The sequence below is a fragment of the Hyaena hyaena genome, unplaced genomic scaffold, assembly GCF_003009895.1.
Source record: "Hyaena hyaena isolate Hyena2069 unplaced genomic scaffold, ASM300989v1 scaffold_22, whole genome shotgun sequence".
NCBI classification, from domain to species: domain Eukaryota; kingdom Metazoa; phylum Chordata; class Mammalia; order Carnivora; family Hyaenidae; genus Hyaena; species Hyaena hyaena.
Window position 1 is genome coordinate 4,741,590 of NW_024080654.1, and position 17,897 is coordinate 4,759,486.

Consider the following 17,897-nt stretch of genomic DNA (forward strand, 5'->3'; position numbering starts at 1 on the left):
CGGTAAACCAGTGCCAGAGGGGTCTGAGCAGAGGAGAGACACGATGTGTCCTAAACAAAGTCACTTCCCTGCTGTGTGGAGGTGGCCGCGGCCACGGCAGAGGCAGAGACCTCTGGGAGAGACCGCGGCGGTCGGGCTCAGCGCGAGATCAGAGGAATGTTCGAAGCCGTCTGCATTCTGAGTGTGTTTTGAAGGTGGAACCTGGCGGATTTGCCGTGGATTCCACGCGGGATAAAGTGGGGGGAGGAGGGAGAGGAGGAGGGGGTGGAGGGAGAGAGAGAGGAGCCGAGGACAGGCTTCGGGAAAGACGGGTGCCCCCCCCAGTCTTCGTCAGCTCTCAGGGGGCAGTAGCGCCCTCTGGAGCAGGGCTCCCCGACCTCAGCACGGCCACACGCACTGGCTGTCCCTGGCGGGCAGCGGCGCCCTGGCCTCTACCACCAGACTAACACCCCCGCCGTGGTGACAACCGAGAAACGTGCTCAGACACCGCCCTGTACCCCCGGGGGACAGACGCCTTCAGTTCAGAACCACCGCTGTAGAATCCTTCCGACGCCCTTTAAAACGTATAGTGAAATTTCTCAGAGGTGAACATCACGGCTAGCTATTTTCTTTTTCCTTTTTTAAAGTTTGTTTATTTGAGGGGCGCCCGGGTGGCTTAGTCGGTTAAGCGTCCGACTTTCGCTTAGGTCATGATCTCGCGGTTGTGGGTTCGAGCCCCGCGTCGGGCTCTGTGCTGACTGCCAGCTCAGAGCCTGGAGCCTCTTTCGGTCTGTGACTCCCTCTCTCTCTGACCCTCCCCTGCTCACGCTGTCTCTCTCTCTCCTAGAAATAAATAAAAAATTTAAAAAATTAAAAAAAAAAATAAAGTTTGTTTATTTGAGAGAGAGAGAGAGTGCAATCGAGGGGGGGCGGGGGGGTTGGGAGAGAGAGAAAGAGACAGAGAATCCCAAGCAGGCTCCGCACTGTCAGTGCAGCACAGACGCAGGCCTCGAACCCACAAGCTGTGAGATCACGACCCGAGCCGAAATCAAGAGGCTTGTGGCAGAGGCTGGTCTAAACTGGGGGTCCTGCTCTGCACCACGGCCATCTGGGCAAGGACCCCAGCAGTCACATCCATAGAACATTTCCTTCTCTGTAGGTCACATCCCCGGAACCCGCGTCCCCTTCGGAACACAAGCGATTTGTATCTAGAGTGTTCCCTGAGACACACCGGCCGCTACGGCGGACGCAGCGGGTTGAGCCATCACATTCTAAGACTTCTGACGGTTTTGCCCACTTGTCCGGTCTTTCAGTGGAATTCCCGGGTCAAGCAGATGTAAATTGGGTCCGTCAGGATTAGGCTCTCACTGACAGGGACAGAAAGCCCCAAAAAGCCGGAGTTTAAAAGGGACAGACATTTACTTCTTTCACAGAAAAGTTCTGAGGCAGACCATCCGGGGCTGGCCTGGCAGTCCGTCCTACTAAATCCTCAGGACTCCGTCCGGCTCACAGCTCGGCCAGCTCAGAGGTGACTCTCACCCTCCTCGGCCTGGTTGGAGCTCCAGCCATCACACCCACATTCCAAGCAGGAGGAGTAAGGAAGGACTGGCTGAGTGCCAATAGCTGCCATATGACACTTTTGCTTACATCCCATTGGCCGTAAGTTAGTCACATGGCCATACCTAACTGCAAGGAAGCCTGGGAAATGTAGTCCTTGCTCTGAGTCATCATGTGCCCAGATAAAAATTCAGTAATTAGGAAAAGAAGAGATAGTTGGAGGGAGGGGGGAACCAGCAATTTCTGCCACTCACATGTAAGAAACGCAACTGATACTATTCAAAATGATTCAGTGCCAGGGGCGCCTGGGTGGCTTAGTCGGTTAAGCGTCGGACTTCGGCTCAGGCCATGATCTCACGGTTCGTGGGTTCGAGCCCCGCGTCGGGCTCTGTGCTGACAGCTCAGAGCCTGGAGCCTGTTTCAGAGTCTGTGACTCCCTCTCTCTCTGACCCTCCCCTGCTCACGCTGTCTCTCTCTCTCTCTCCTAGAAATAAATAAAAACATTAAAAAAAAAGATTCAAAATGACTCAGTGGCAGAAATATTATTTCATTGTAAACTTCCGTTAATACCAGGTCACAGTATTCTCTTCTGGATGCAAATGAGCCTTCAATTATGTGCCAGATCTCACTGATCATCTCACTGGGGGTCGGCGGACGGATGCCTCGAGGGGAGCGATGTCTGCGTGGGGCTCTGCAGAGGAGAATAGCAGTGTGTGAGCTGAGTGTTCACCCTGCCTGTCCAACCCCCTCCCAATATCCAGCGATAAAGCTTAACCTTTACCAACATGGTAGGTAGAAATAGATCCAGTTTCCATTTGTGTTTCTTTGATCCTCAGCAAGGTCAAAATCTTTATTTAAAAAATCTGTTGGTCAGGGCACCTGGGTGGCTCAGTCGTTTAAGCGTCCAACTCTAGATTTTGGCTCAGGTCACGATCCCACAGTCTGTGAGATTAAGCCCCGCATTGGGATACTGTCTTCCACTCTCTCTGCTCCTCCCCCGTACTCACGTGCACACACACGCGCTCTCTCTCTCTCAAAATAATAAATAACCTTTTTTTTTTTTAATCTATTGGTCAGGGGGCACCTGAGTGGCTCAGTCAGTTGAGCGTCTGACTTTGGCTCAGTTCATGATCTTGCAGTTTGTGAATTCCAGCCCCATGGTTTCAGATCCTCTGTCCCCCTCTCTCTGCCCCTCCCCACTGCACTCTCCCAAAAATAAGTATTTAAAAATAAATAAATAAAAATCTATTGGTCATTGATGGGTTTTCTTTTCTTAATTGCCCTTTAAAAACCTGTGAACACTTTTTCTGAACATTTTTAAATTATGGTGATACTATAGATTTGACATTCTTCAAAATAAAAGATTGGAAGTCATATATATATCATATGTAAATAAATTTCAAACATATATAAATACAAAACATGTAAATCAAACACGTAAATAAATTTCTATGACATATAACATATAAAAGCTTATATATATATAACTAGCTTATATATATATAAAACTCAACCATGTCAACTTTATTGTTGATGGTAATTTTTTTAAGTTTATTTATTTTGAGAGAGAAACAGAATGTGCAAGTGAGTGGGGGAGGGGCAGGGAGAGAGAGAGAGAGAGAGAGAGAGAGAGAGAGAGAGGAGCCAAGCAGGCTCCACAGTCAGCGCAGAGCCCGACGCGGTACTCAAACTCACGAACTGTGAGATCATGACCTGAACCGAAATCAAGAGTCGGGTGCTTAACGGACTGAGCCACCCAGCCCCCTCAAAGTGGTATTTTTTTTTCAAATATTTGTTTTTATTTATTTTTAAGAAATTTTATTATAATATTTTTTAAGTTTATTTATTTTGAAAGAGAGAGAGCACAAGTCAGGGAAGGGAAGAGAGGGAGAGAGAGAGAATCCCAAACAGCCTCCACACTGTCAGCAACCTGGAGGTGGGGCTTTAACTCACTAGCTGTGAGACCATGACCTGAGCCAAAGTCAGATGCTTGACTGACTGAGCCACCCAGATGCCCCTATTTTATTTATTTTTTAAAATAGGCTCCACACACAGCATGGAATCCAACACAGGGCTTAAGCTCATGACCCTGAGATCAAGGCCTGGGCCAAAATCAAGAGTCTTAACAGACAAGCCACCCAGGTGCTCCTATGGTGATTTTTTTTTACTGTACATGTATTTCTTTTTAATTTTCTTTATAAGGTTTACTTATTTTTGAGAGAGAGAGAGACAGAGCGTGAGCAGGGGAGGGTCAGAGAGAGAGGGAGACACAGAATCTGAAGCAGGCTCCAGGCTCCGAGCTGTCAGCACAGAGCCCGACGCAGGGCTCGAATCCACGAACCGTGAGATCATGACCTGAGCTGAAGTCAGATGCTCAACCGACTGAGCCACCCAGATGCCCCCAAAATGGTAGATTTCTGATAAAAAGAGAATCTTCCAAAATAAAAAGTATGTGATGTCATGTATTACGGGTGAAGAGAGTACAGATCCTGTCGTCTAAAAGTTTTTTTAATGTTTATTTATTTTTGGGAGAGGGAGACAGACCGAGCACAAGCAGGGGGAGGGAGAGACGGGGAGGCAGAGGATCCAAAGCAGGCTCTGCACGGTCAGTACAGAGCCTGATGCAGGACTCGAACTCACAAAGGGCCAGATCACGACCTGAGCCAAAGTCGAAGCTTCACCGACTGAGCCCCCAGGCGCCCTTGGGTCCTGTCTCCCGTGCCCTCAGCCCATCTTCCTGAAGGGAGGCAGGGCCTCTGCATGGTCTGCTCTCGCCACCTGGAGTCACACGCACTAGGGAAAGCCTAGGATGCGTCCCGCCCACGAATCACAGAACCGGTGGGTCCAGGGTCAGCCCGACAGCGTCCTGCTTGGTGGCACCTTCCAGGGCATCCCTTCCCTCTCCCCTAGCTCAGCTCCCTCCAAATCTGGGTGACCCCATAGGCGGGCCCCAAAGTGTGGGGCGTCTGTTCTGTCCTGACCCTGGTTCAGGCAGCTCTCAGACCCCTTGCCTGTCTGGTGATGGACACTGGTCTTCACACTCCTTCCTCCAAAACCGACGGCAACTTCCTGGGGGACAAGGATGTTGACCTGTGAGTCGCTGGTGTGTTCATCCCGCCGGACTGCTGCGCCCAGGACCGCATTCTGGACGCGGTAAACAGCTACAGTTATGTCTCCCGTGCCGGGGGCCCGGGGTCAAGGCCGGCCGGGCTCTGCCAGGCACCGCTGGTGCCGCTGGCAGGAGAGCCCGTGGCCGCCCGCCCCTTGCCAGCAGCTTGGCCCCATTCGGCCAGAAGTCGAGAGCGGAGATGTGCCCCCTTCCTGTCCCCTGGGTCACAGGTCGGCGTGGTCTGCCCCCCTCCCGAGCGCCCTCAAGTCTGGGACCTCATCGTGGGGGGGGGGGTCCACAGGGGGACAAGAGTGAGAGGCCAGGGCTGCCGTGGGGGCCTCCGGCAGTCAGGTCCTGCCCCCCCTTCTCCCCCTTCCCCCCGCCCCCGGCGGGGGTGCCCTGTCCTCTCTGGACCCGATGTGATTCCTCAGGGCCCTAAGCTAGGATGCCTCTCCCGCTTCCTGCTGAGACTCGGGGTCCTCCCCGTCTGGCCGTCCCCTGCTCAGTCCCGAGGGGCCATCCTGGGGGGAAGGGGCTGCGGGTCTCCAAGCCCCGAGTTCTCCGGCCCCACCCCCCACGCACAGTCAGGGCTCTGGGGGCCCAGGCCTTCAGGGGAGTCTGAGCAGCTCAGCCTGGGGAGCCCTACTCTCGGGAGCCCCGGGGCTGATCTCCCAGGCTCCTTGGCCTCCACCCCACAGGCCACCCCAGGAATCGCGGCCACACCTCCCCAGCTTGTGTGTCCACATTCCTCCCTCGTTTGCACACGGCCCCGAGCCAAGCTCGTCCAGAGGCTGGGCCTGGCCACCTCGGAGCCAGCGCTCGGGTGAAACCCGCACACACCACTCGGCTTGAGAGAAGGGTCCCCCCTCCCACTCGGGGCTCAGGCTTCCGAGATGAAGCTTCGCCTCTACATCTGGAAACGCTCGGAGAGACTTAACTACTCCATCTGCTAAGGGGGCTTCTGGGAAGTTGTGGGTTTGGGCCTTTGCTGGGCTTTGTGTTGCCCTCGCTCTCTGACCTCCCCACAAATAGGAGCAATTGTTCCTCCATCGGACGTGTGGGCTTGGGGTTTTCTTTTAAACGCTCAGCTTCCTCTTGTGAAACAGTGAACTTCCCTGTGCCCAGGGAACCGGGAACTCCAAGTTCATCGCTTTCGATTTTTCAGTAACCGATTGAGTGGATGGTGAACGTTTTTAAGACACTGTATGTGAAAGTCTTTTCCACTCGGTGCCACCCTGTCCACGGTCACCTCCTGAGTCCCCCGGCGGATGGAGAAGGTGACGGCATCTGATGGAGGTGACAAGCAGTGGCTGGGTTTTGTTTTGTTTTTTTTAATCTGGGAAAGAACTACTTTTCCTGGGGCGCCTGGGTGGCTCAGGCGGTTAAGCACCTAACTCTTGATTTAGGCTCAGGTCATGATCTCGTGGTCCCTGAGATCGAGCCCCACGTTGGGCTCTGTGCTGACAGTGTGGAGCCTGCTTGGGATTCTCTCTCTCCCCCCTCTCTCCCTGCCCCTACCCCACACATGCTCTCTCCCTCTCTCTCTCTCTCAAAATAAATGAAACTTTTTTTTTTTTTAAATAACTGCTTTTCCTGGTCTTTAACGGCTACGCCCCCCTTGTGAACCATCCCTTCTCACCCTGGACGTCTCTCGTTTTCTCATCCCTCACTGAGTCTCAGCTGGGATTTTGAGCGATGACAAGCAGGTGCCCTCCTCCCTCACATGGCTGACACCCCTTCATTCTCCACGAGATTTGTGGGTGCTAGTTGTGCCACTTCCTCCAGGAAGTCTGCCCCCACGCTTCCGGAAACTGCTCTCACCCACACCACCCAGGACTGCAGCCTAAGGGTCACTTCGGCCATTCAATACATTTGTGGCCTTTGACCCTGTTTCTCGCTTCCTTCTGGACAGTCTGTAGCTTTCCAAACCATGTATCCTTGGCCTCCCCAGGCCTCTCCCCTCATCATGTGGCTTTGCTTTTTATTTTATTCATTTTTAATTTTTTTATACTTATTTTTGAGAGAGAGACAGGGAGGGGCAGAACGAGAGAGAGGGACACAGACTCTGAAGCAGGCTCCAGGCTCCGAGCTGCCCACAAAGCTCGAACCCACAAACCACGAGACCATGACCTGAGCCGAAGTCGGACACTGGCTGAGCCACCCAGGTGCCCCTGCTCGCCAGATTCGATAAGTCTCCTATCAGTCTTTATCTGTGCACTGAACTCTGCTACCTACCATGTTCTCTACTTTCCTTGGAATGGAGCTTTGGCTCCCCTGGAATCAAACCTAAATCCTGCCAAGAGTCGACCTGTGAAAACAGACCGTCTTAAAGACTAGAATTTCTGAAGATCCGAAAAAAATAAAATAAGAAGCCATGAGCATCATGCTGCTAAAAACGATGGTGACCCTCACCTCAGGACGTTAAGCCAGGGCTGTGACTGGTGCCCGTAGCGACCGCTTGGTCTGACGCAGGGTCTCATGGTTCTGGTAAGTTTCCCGAATTGCATCCCTATGAGGTTTGGACCTGCCCGGGAAGAGACCCTCAGAACGACCCCCACGTGGGCAGAGACGAGGCAGCAGACAGCGGGGTGCAGCCTGGAGGGGGCGGACCCCAGATTGCCACTTGGTTCGGGTCGTTGGGGAAGACGCTTTCCCCCTACCGGCGCAGACCCAGTGGTGGGGCCTGAAAACAACAGATTAATGGGCAAAAAGAGGGCAAGTTTATTCAGACGCAGGTGGGCTGCTCCGACCAAGCAGCCCCTGTACAGCGCGAGAGAGGGGTCCGTGTACCAACCTCACAGGGCGAGGGGGCAGGAGGGGCTGCCCTGGGGGGACAATGAGTTCTTAGGGGGAGGTGGGAGGTGTGGCCACTGTGGTCATGGCTGTCGGGCGACCTCCCCCCACCCCCGGGGTGAGCCATCCCCTTCCCACCCGGGGGGCAGCCGCTTCCGGCAGAGGAAGCCCCTTTGCCCACCACTGTGTCACGTGTTTCCAGGTGCAGACAACGTCCAGCCCACGCTGTGCGCCCGTGGGTGCCCAGGGGGCCACGAGCCCTCGCCCGCGGCGCGACCAGAGGCCCCTTCCTCAGGCCGGCAGTGCGCACAGGCCCGGGGAGCCCAGCGCCCGGCACTCCTGCGCCTCCTTGTGCAGACAGCGTCGTCTTTGGGCGAGAGGAACGTCCTTGCTGGGGTCCGTCTGCGTCCCTGCGTTTCATGTGATTCAAACAGCTTGGTCAGTGTAACAGTTTTCTGGAGGATGTCTGCTGGGTTGGTTCAAACATATTTCTTCGCAGCCACAGAAATGAAAACCAGTCAGGCTGAGCCTCCTCTGTCACAGGCCAGAGCCCCCCGGAGAGGACAGGGCCGTGGTCACACCCAGCTGCACTTTAGGGGCGCTTTCTTTTTTTTAATGTTTATTTATTTATTTTGAGAGCGAGCGAGCAGGGGAGGGGCCGAGAGAGTGGGGGAGAGAGCGAGCAGGGGTCGGGCAGAGACAGAGGGTGGGGAAGTCCCAAGCAGGCTCCTCACACTCAGCGCAGAGCCCAACATGGGGCTCAAACCCATGACCCCCAGATCACGACCCGATCCGAAATCAAGAGTGAGACTCCCAACTAACTGAGCCACCCAGGTGCCCCTCCAACATTATTTAAAACACGACAAAGCAAAAATAAACAATACTTTAGATTGCACCAACCAGAAATAAAGCACCATTACTTAGTGTAGTGGAAAGATCTTTCCAGATAGTTCCTAACTCTGCACTCAGATAGGTAGGTTCACAGGAAGTCTGAGAGGGGGCATCACGGTGAGGGGTGCTGAGGTGTGAGTGTGGCCTAACAGCCCCTCACACGCCTGTCACGTTGTTTCTGGATCCCCAGCCGTGCGCACACTCCTACCACAAATATCCCCGTGCAGGTTTCTTCCTGAGCCTGTGGGACTAAGTCCTTACAGTGAATTCCCAGAAGGGTGATTGCCTAACCTCTGCCCCATTTCATTGTTCTTTACAAAATTGCAAAACCCATACATGCTTGTTCTTTTTTTTTAGTCAAATAGCACATAAGAATGCAAGGTAAAGGGGCACCTCGGGAGCTCCGTCCGTTTAGTGCCGAGTCTCGCTTTCAGCTCAGCTCAGGATCTCACGGTTTCGTGAGCTCCAGCCCCGCCTTGGGCTCTGTGCTGACATCGCAGAGCCTGATTGGGACTCTCTCTCTCCCTCCTCCTCTCTCTTTGCCTCTCCCCACTTCATGGTGGCTCTGTCGCTTTCGAAATAAATATTTAAACTTAAAAAAAAAAAAGGATGCTGAGTAAAAATGAAACACCTCCTTGATTCTCACCCATCCCATGTGAGTCCTGGGGTGATTGCTAAAAATAGGTGAGAGGGACTTTAATGAAGTAAGTTGGGGTTCAAATCTCTGTTCTCTCTCTTAATAACCATTCAACCACGGGAATGTCTGTTTAATGCTCATTTTCCTCATCTGAAAATGAAGTTGGTGCCTGCTTGCCTCTTCTTAGAGGGGTTGAGGACACTTAAATAAAATGCACGTGAAATGGAACATTCACCAAAATGTATTTGCACACAGATTGCGATGGAAATACCCATAAGCTCCAAGGTTTGAAATGATTCGTACTGTGCCTTCCAGATAGAAGACAATTACGTTGAAACGAAACAACAAAAAGGAGAGGTAGAAAACTCAACAGAAAAGCAAGAAACAGCGACCTGTGGTACTGATCCATTGGTACAGCTGCCACGATCTCCTTTTTCTTAAGGATTAACATGTTTTTTACTATCTGGCCAAGACGGGGGACCCAGGGCAGTTACGGGACTGTAGTAACCGGAGCGGTCGGATCACACTCAGACCCCAGCTCGCCACTGGCTAGTGCCTGGGTGTCGTTTGCTTCAGCAGGAACCTGGTATTTCCCCCCTCAAAAAAGACCCGTTAGAGTCCTAACCCCCAGTGCCTCCGATGTGACCTAATTCGCAATGGGGTCATTATGATGCAATTTGTGAGGGTAAGCTGAGGTCATGGTGGGGTGGGGTGGAGAACAGGCCATGTGACGGCTCAGACACATGAAGATGATGTGACGATGGGGGCGAGGCAGCTGCCGGCCGAGGGTCACCGAGGGTCACCGAGGGTCACTGGCAGCCACCTGAAGCTGGGAAGAGGCAAGGAAGGTTGTCCCCACAGCTTTCGGAGAGAGCACGGGTTTGCGGACACCTTGGTTTCCGACTCTGAACCTTGAGACACAGATGTCTGTTGTTTGAAGCCGCTGCCCTGCGCACGTTGTCGCGGAAGTCCTGGGGAGCCGACACAGCCCCCGAGAAACAGCCCTGTGCAGAGGGTGGCGGGCTCCTGCCGGTTCAGCTGGAGCCCCGTACTCCGTGTGGAACGTCAGCAGGCTCTGAGAGGTCGGGGGGAGGAGGCACACCAGCGAGCACAGCCACTTGGGACACACACATACACACACACACACACCCCACCTGAACATGCAGCCACCATAGGAGTGAACGACTGCACCCCCGGTCACTTATCCCAGGGAAATGACATCTGCACGTGGATGTTCATGTCAGCTCAGTCCCAACAGCCGAGAACCGAAAACCGCAATCGTGCCTCGCGAGTGAGCCAGCGCGCCACTGCCGATCCTTCCACGCCACGGAAAACCACTCGGCGATGCAGGGAACCAAACCGTAGACGCAGGTAGCATCCCAGATGATTTCAGGGAATTAACCCGCGTGAAAGAGGCCTATCCCAAAAGGTTACGTACTGTAGACTTCACCGATACCGTGTTCTTGCAGTGACACCGTCAGAGGGTGGAGACCAGGTCGCGGTCCCCAGGGGATCGGGAGGCTGGGTGAGAAGCAGGAGGTAGGTGGTACAAGGGCGATGGTGGAAATGTCCTGTATTTGACCGGATCCAGGGCAGGGTCCTGGCTGTGACGTAACCTCCGGGGGAAAACCCGGGTAGAGTGGACAGGATTTCTCTGTGTTATTTCTTTCAACTACATGTGAACCTACAGTCATCTCCAAATAAAAAGCTTAAAAAAAATCGTTGTGAGGAGGAAAGAAAACAGTCGACGTGCCGCCCTCAGTGCACAGCCGGGCAGGTGGCAGGGGGCTGCGGAGCTGGGACCGGAGCTGGGCACGCTGGGCTCCCCCGAGCGGCAGGGGTCGGCTCACACAGAATCCGGAAGACTGGGGTTCTCTCCGTCTCTCTGCCCTGCCGTTCTCAACGCGTTGTCTCACGTTCAAGCCACGTGTCCGCAGGCTCCCAAGGCTTCTCGGGCCACAGGTGCCGTGTACAGGCTGGCCTACGCCCCCCTGTGTCCCTCTGAGAACAGAGAACCTATTCCCAGAAGCCTCGCTCACAGCTTAGTGGCCAGGATGACGTCACTTATAAAATCATCTAGCAGAATGGCACCACTGTGCTCGGGTCAGACCGGCCTGGATTAACCTTCGGACCCGGGACAGAGCCAACCTCCCTGATTCAAGTGCAGAATCACATCTACCCCAGCCAGAGAGGAGGAGGCGGGAGGTCCGGCCACTCTGCCTCTCTCCCGCCTCGCCTAGCCCTCCACAGCCCACCGCCAGGCGCCCTGCCTCTGTCCCCACACTAGTCCAGGCAGGAACTGGGCTCTTCTCGGGTCCCCCACCCACCCGCCCCTGGCACACTGCAGGTGCCCGTGCTTAGGAACAGTACATGTTCGTGGAAATGAATTAGGTAGCATCAGGCAGACTCATTCTGCTCCTGAACATCTAATTAAATGTGCACCCATTTATGGTATCACGATGGCTCAGGTTAGAAACTTAATCAGTCTCCAAGCCTGCAACTGCCCAGTTTCTGCAGAGGCTGTAAATCCTTGCTCTGGGAGCTTCTAAATTGGATTTGTTCCTTCTGCTTTTTGAGTTGAATGCAACCAGTGATGTTATACTCTGTGCTTTTCTCTGTTTCTCTGTGACTTAAGCCCACATGAATGGCTGCTTCCTTGTGATTCACGTTCTCTAACTGTCCCCCACATCTCCTACGGGAGGGCCAGAAAGTGCTCCAACATCTACCTAGGGACTCCGTGGCCCACTAGGTAAGTCAGCGATTTTCCTCCACAAACTTCGCATCGTTATTTTCTCCCCCAAGTAAAGCTGTTGACTAAGTCAACTGTGCGTTTGAATTTGAAAGTACCCCATCCCCTAAGCGAGGCTAACCTGGCTTCTCTCTCTCTGTCTCTCTGTTTTTACCTGTCCCTGAATCAGCAGTGAGAGATGATTCTGACCCGTAAAATGGTTATGTTGCACACTAAACAGAGGTTCCCAGATTCTCCTTAAGATCCGTGGTTAGATTTCCACGCTTCCTGGGTTGGACTTAAATTTCTGGATCTCATTTTCAAAGCCACCCGCTGTTTTGCCCACATCTGCCTCAGACTTGTGCAGATCTATCGAGTTCTGGTTTCCCTGCCTGTCTTTTCTGTAACAGAGACTATAAATGTGAGACGTTAGACATCAGCTCCTGGTGAAGCCTGAAGACATTACCCCTGCCAAGGAGAAAAGATTTGGCAGAAATAATGGTGCGTCAAGAATCCAGAATGGTGTGTGTCTCCTGAGTTCGCTGCTGACTTATCTTCAGGAGAAGTTCTGCTTATATCAAATTTGAAGCATCGGACTTAACGACAGGGCCACCTGGTGACAACAGTTAGTTCTGGGCTGGTTTGCAGGTTTACAAAACCCATCGTCATCCTCGGGCGCTCACATTGAGGACATTTCAAAGCTGTCATCTTGGAGACAGTAGAGGGCACTGTGGGTAAATACTAAAGTAAATGAAAAAGCAAACATCCCAGAATGCAGTGTGACCCAGAGTGCTGAGTACTGTGCACAATACGGCACACGGTCGAATCCTCTTGCTCAAAACTCACCTGGTCTTTTCCGTTTGTCTGTGTTCTTAGTATCCCAGAGCTCTGCTGTCCCTTAAGGCAGCTGCTTGCCACAGGCGCAGATTTAAGTGGGTTAACATTTAAAATTCAGCCCCTCTGCCTGGGTAGCTCAGATAAGGGTCCCACTTTGGCTCAGGTCACAATCTCATGGTTTGTGAGTTCAAGCTCTGCGTCAGGCTCTGTGCTGACAGCTCAGAGCCTGGAGCTGCTTCGGATTCTGTGTCTCCCTCTCTCTCTGCCCGTCCCCTGCTCACACTCTGTCTCTCTCTGTCTCAAAAATGAATACATGTTAAAAAATAAAAACTAATTCAGGGCCTCACTTGGACCGACCACATTTCCTATCCTCAATAGTTGCATGCGGCTAGTGGCTACCATGTTGGACGGCACAGACAAGGAACATTTCTATCATAAGAAAGTTCTCCTAGACAGCACTGTTAAAATCTCAGTTCCCATATTTGTTCCAATTGAATATGTGATCAGAGTCCGTCACCCCTAAATCTGCCACTTTGCCATAAAGGTTATTTTGAGCTGAGGAATTAAGAAACAGCAGACAGCGGGGGGGGGGGGGGGGGGGGGGGGGGGGGGGGGGGGGGGGGGGNCTCAGTCGGTTTAGCATCTGATTCTTCATCTTGGCTCAAGTCATGATCTTGAAGTTCGTGGGTTCGAGCCCTGCGTCTGGCTCTGTGCTGACAGTGTGGAACCTGCTTGGGATTCTCTGTCTCCCTCTCTCTGCCCCTCCCCTGCTCGTTTTCTCTGTGTCTCAAAATAAGTAAATAAACCTAAAAAAAGAAAGGAAACAGCAGGAAGTCCTGCCAGGTCCCCCCTCCCCCACCGGAGAGCAGGGAGTGAATCTGCCTTGGGAAGCGGAACCAGGAAGCGAAGAAAGACCTTGATCCCCAGAGACGGCGATGGTGCCAGGACGCCTCTGCGGAAACAACCTCACCTAGTAACCCTCAGCTTCCGTTAGTTTCCCCGTCTAGTTACTTTCCCACGGCGTCCGCTCCTGGAAGCCCAAACCCCATTTCCTAGGCCTGCTCACTTCTCCACAACTTACTGTCGTTTGTTATAGTGGTAGAAACGCCCCACCCTTAGCTGGACCACATCTCTAGGTCTCCATTTCTGTGCACGCCTCCACTCATGGGGAAAATTAAAATCAACAAGGGACATGTATCTACCTTTTCTCCCACTAATCTGTCTTTTGTCAGTCTGATTATAGACCCCCTCCCCTAGGAGGGCAGAGGAAAATTTTTTCCTCCCTTATATAAGCTCCTCCCCACCAAGACTAATAGAAGCAGGGACTAGTCTGGCCTGGCAGAGAGGCTGAGCTCCTGAGGTTGTTGAGCCTGCAGGTCTTAAGCACAGAGGACATGCATGGCATGAAGTCACCTGGCTTCCAATCAGGTGACATCACCTGACCACCCTTCTAGTGGCTTTCTCCTATTTTGGAGAAAAGCTTCAGTTAGAGAAAGAGGAAGGTACTTTTCAACTAAAAAGTAAGGGAAATATTGATCTGAATATCATTTGGAATTCTGTTCTATATAAATTCTTGATTAATTTCTTTTTTTAGATTAAACATTTTTTAATGTTTTTATTTATTAAAAAAAATTTTTTTTTAAATATTTTTATTTACTGCTAGGAGAGAGAGGAAGAGAGAGACAGCGTGAGCAGGGGAGGGTCAGAGAGAGAGGGAGACACAGACTCAGAAATAGGCTCCAGGCTCCGCGCTTGCAGTCAGCACAGAGCCAGACGCGGGGCTCGAACCCACGAACCGTGAGATCATGACCTAAGCGAAAGTCGGACGCTTAACCGACTAAGCCACCCAGGCGCCCCTAAAAAAATTTTTTAATGTTTTATTTAAATCTGAGAGAAAGAGACAGTGTGAGCAGGGGTGGGTCAGAGAGAGAGGGAGACACAGAATCCGAAACAGGCTCTAGGCTCTGAGCTGTCAGCACAGAGCCGGATGCAGGGCTCGAACCCATGAACTATGAGATCATGACCTGAGCCGAAGTCAGATACCTAGCCAACTGAGTCACCCAGGTGCCCCAAATGTTTTTATTTATTTTTTTAAGAGAGAGAGACAGAGTGTGAGTGCGGGGGTGCAGAGAGAGAGGGAGACACAGAATTGGAAGCAGCTCCAGGCTCCAGGCTCCAGGCTGTCAGCACAGAGCCCGATGCCAGGCTTGAACCCATAGACGGTGAGATCATGACCCGAGCCGAAGTCGGGCGCTTAACCAACGTGAGCCTTCCAGGCGCCCCACTTCTTAATTAATTTCTACTCCCAAGCACATTACTGCTCCTCCAGAGCAGTTTACAACAGTATTTTAAAAGTAGCAGATGAGGGGCGCCTGAGTGGCTCAGTCGGTTAAGTGTCCGACTTCGACTCAGGTCATGATCTCACAGTTCGTGGGTTGGAGCCCAGCATTGGGCTCTGTGCTGACAGCTCAGAGCCTGGAGCCTGTTTCAGATTCTGTACCTCCCTCTGCCTCTGACCCTTCCCTGCTCATGCTGTCTCTCCCTCTCTCAGAAATAAATAAAACATTTAAAAATAAATAAATAAATAAAAGTAGCAGATGAAATTGAAGATAAAACGTCAGCAAGTATATTTAACTAGATCAAATACACATGTTTCTAGAGTTGACAAAAATTAAAGGTTATCTCATCTAATTTCTTCTTTTGGTGATAAAAATTCTGACCTGAAAAGTTTAGGCAGCTCTCCTAAATGCTCAAGGCTATTGCTGAGCATTAGAACTCACATTCAGACTCAATCTAGTTTTTTTTTCCGTTATGTTATGATTATATTAGATGTTTTTATTTAAAATGTGGGCCTTCTAAAATTTTTCTCTGAGGTTAGCACTAGCTAGCTTTTCTTTTATACAGGCAGATATTTCATTTTCTGTCAGCCTCATCTCCTGCACAGAGGTCAGTAAAGGGAGAAAGGATGGAGAAAGTGTCCCTTGAGATTCATGTAAGACAAAATGATTAAGGATAGCCACACAGTGTCATCTGCAAGTGTAACAAATACGAGAAGTGCTTTAATCCTGAGATTCTGGTAAAGACTTTGTTCCCCGGCCTCATCAAACTGACCTATGGGAAGAGATTATGGTGAGACTGTGTTCAACATTCACCACTGGAGTCTCCTGGGGTCTCAGGGCCACTTCCTGCTGATGCGGCACCAGATGACGAGAAGAATGTTCCAGGCAGATCAATAGCAGCATCAACATGTCAATTGGTTATTTTATTTGTGTTTTTAAGAAAGACGCTGAATCACAGCCATCGTTTGAAATGGACGACTTAATTTTTATGGAAAGAGTAGGTCCCTTTGTGTCTCATAATTTCACACAAGCCCCCGGGGAAACCAAATCCACCGAAGCCTCATTGGCTTTCCCGTAAGTCTGAAAATAAAAATTTGCTGATCCTGGGCATAAATTTTAGTTTTCTTTCTGGCCATATCCCCTAATCGTATTGCTTTTCAGTGCAAAGCTAAAAATAATCAGAAGGATGTCACCTAGAGACGGTTCTCAAAGCACAGGACAGCCTCCTAATTATCAAAGGGCAGGGTAAGGAGCTGCCCCCACTATGGTAATTAAGTTAATAGAAATGCTAATTGAATGCAAAGCCCTTGTCAGTGTTATGCTAATTATGGTCCCCTCCTGCTTACTATGAAAATTACAGATTATTTCAGCATGAATGAAGTTTCAGAATTTGTGGGTGAATACTAAGAAACGTTTTTTAAATTTTTTTTTAATTTCTGAGAGAGAGAGACAGCGTGAGCAGGGGAGGATCACAGAGAGAGGGAAACAGAATCTGAAACAGTCTCCAGGCTCTGAGCTGTCAGCACAGAGCCCGACATGGGGCTCGAACCCATTAACTGTGAGATCGTGACCTGAGCAGAAGTCAGCCACCTAATCGACTGAGCCACCCAGGCGTCCCGATACTAAAAACCATTCTTACAAGTCTTCTGTAATATGATGCAAGGTGCTGTTTGGTAGTGAAAGATCTGGGTTTCGATCATTCTCTGATGGGTCGATTTCTGAGCCTGGCTCATGAGAACAGCAGCCTGCAGGCCAAGGCCTCGGGAGGACAGTTGGAAGGTGAGGTCACTGCTCGACGTTGCCAGAGAGATGGGCCAAAGGTGTTCTAGCTCAGAGGTGATGTTTGGAACCGAAGCGGGTGCCTGCATTTCAGACAGGTTTCCTTTCCTCTCCCTGCGGTTTTGGCTCGGGAAGACCAATCCCAAAATTGGGGTGAAGCAGGTCCGCATCCAGTGAGCTCCACACTCTTACTTCGGCCTCCACCCCCTCCCGCTGGGCCAGTGCCAATGACCACTCACAGCTCCACAGCTGAGTAAGGAAGGTTCCCTTAGATCGATCTGCACAACTTTTCTCTGCATTGATCTCTTCCCCCACCCCCCACAGGAGAAGGAACTCACATCCTGTGTTCTGTGGGAAGGATTTTATCAAAAGGATTAGGGTTGGCTCTGAGGCTGGGGTCCCTAGAGGAACCATTGAAATGTAAATATTTACGGGCGCCTGGGTGGCTCAGTCAATTAAGCATCCGACTTCGGCTCAGGTCATGATCTCATGGTTCATGGGTTTGAGCCCCGCATCGGGCTCTGTGCTGACAGCTCAAGGCTTGGAGCCTGCGTAGGATTCTGTGTCTCCCTCTCTCTCTGCCCTTCCCCCACTTGTGCTCGTGCTCTCAAAAATAAATTTAAAAAAATTTTAAAGGGAAAAAAGAAACGTAAATATTTAAGTGTTTGCATTTAAAATATTAAAAAGAGTAACATAAATATGATGAAAATAAAGTGAACTAATGAAATAACAATTCATGAGTTGCTATTGGTAATAACTTGGTAGTTAATAAATAAATAAAATAAAAAATTCTGAATAAGATAAATAAAATAAAAACTTATACATTTTTACTGAGTAAAATAAAAATTCAGGAGTTCATACTGATAATAAAATCTGGTGGCTACCTACCCCCTTAACAAGTGATGGAAGTTAATGAAGGTAATGTCATCGAAAATGGGCACACTGCCATTGCTCCTAAGAAGAGCCCAAGTAATCTCCAAAGTATCTGCTAGAGCTAATAAGTGAATTTAGCATTGTCAAAGGATACACTGTCAATATATAAAAATCAGGGGCGCCAGGGTGGCTTAGTCGGTTGAGCGTCCGACTTTCGCTTAGGTCATGATCTCGCGGTTTGCGGGTTCGAGCCCCGCGTCGGGCTCTGTGCTGACTGCCAGCTCAGAGCCTGGAGCCTGTTTCAGTCTGTGACTCCCTCTCTCTCTGACCCTCCCCTGCTCATGCTGTCTCTCTCTCTCTCTCCTAGAAATAAAT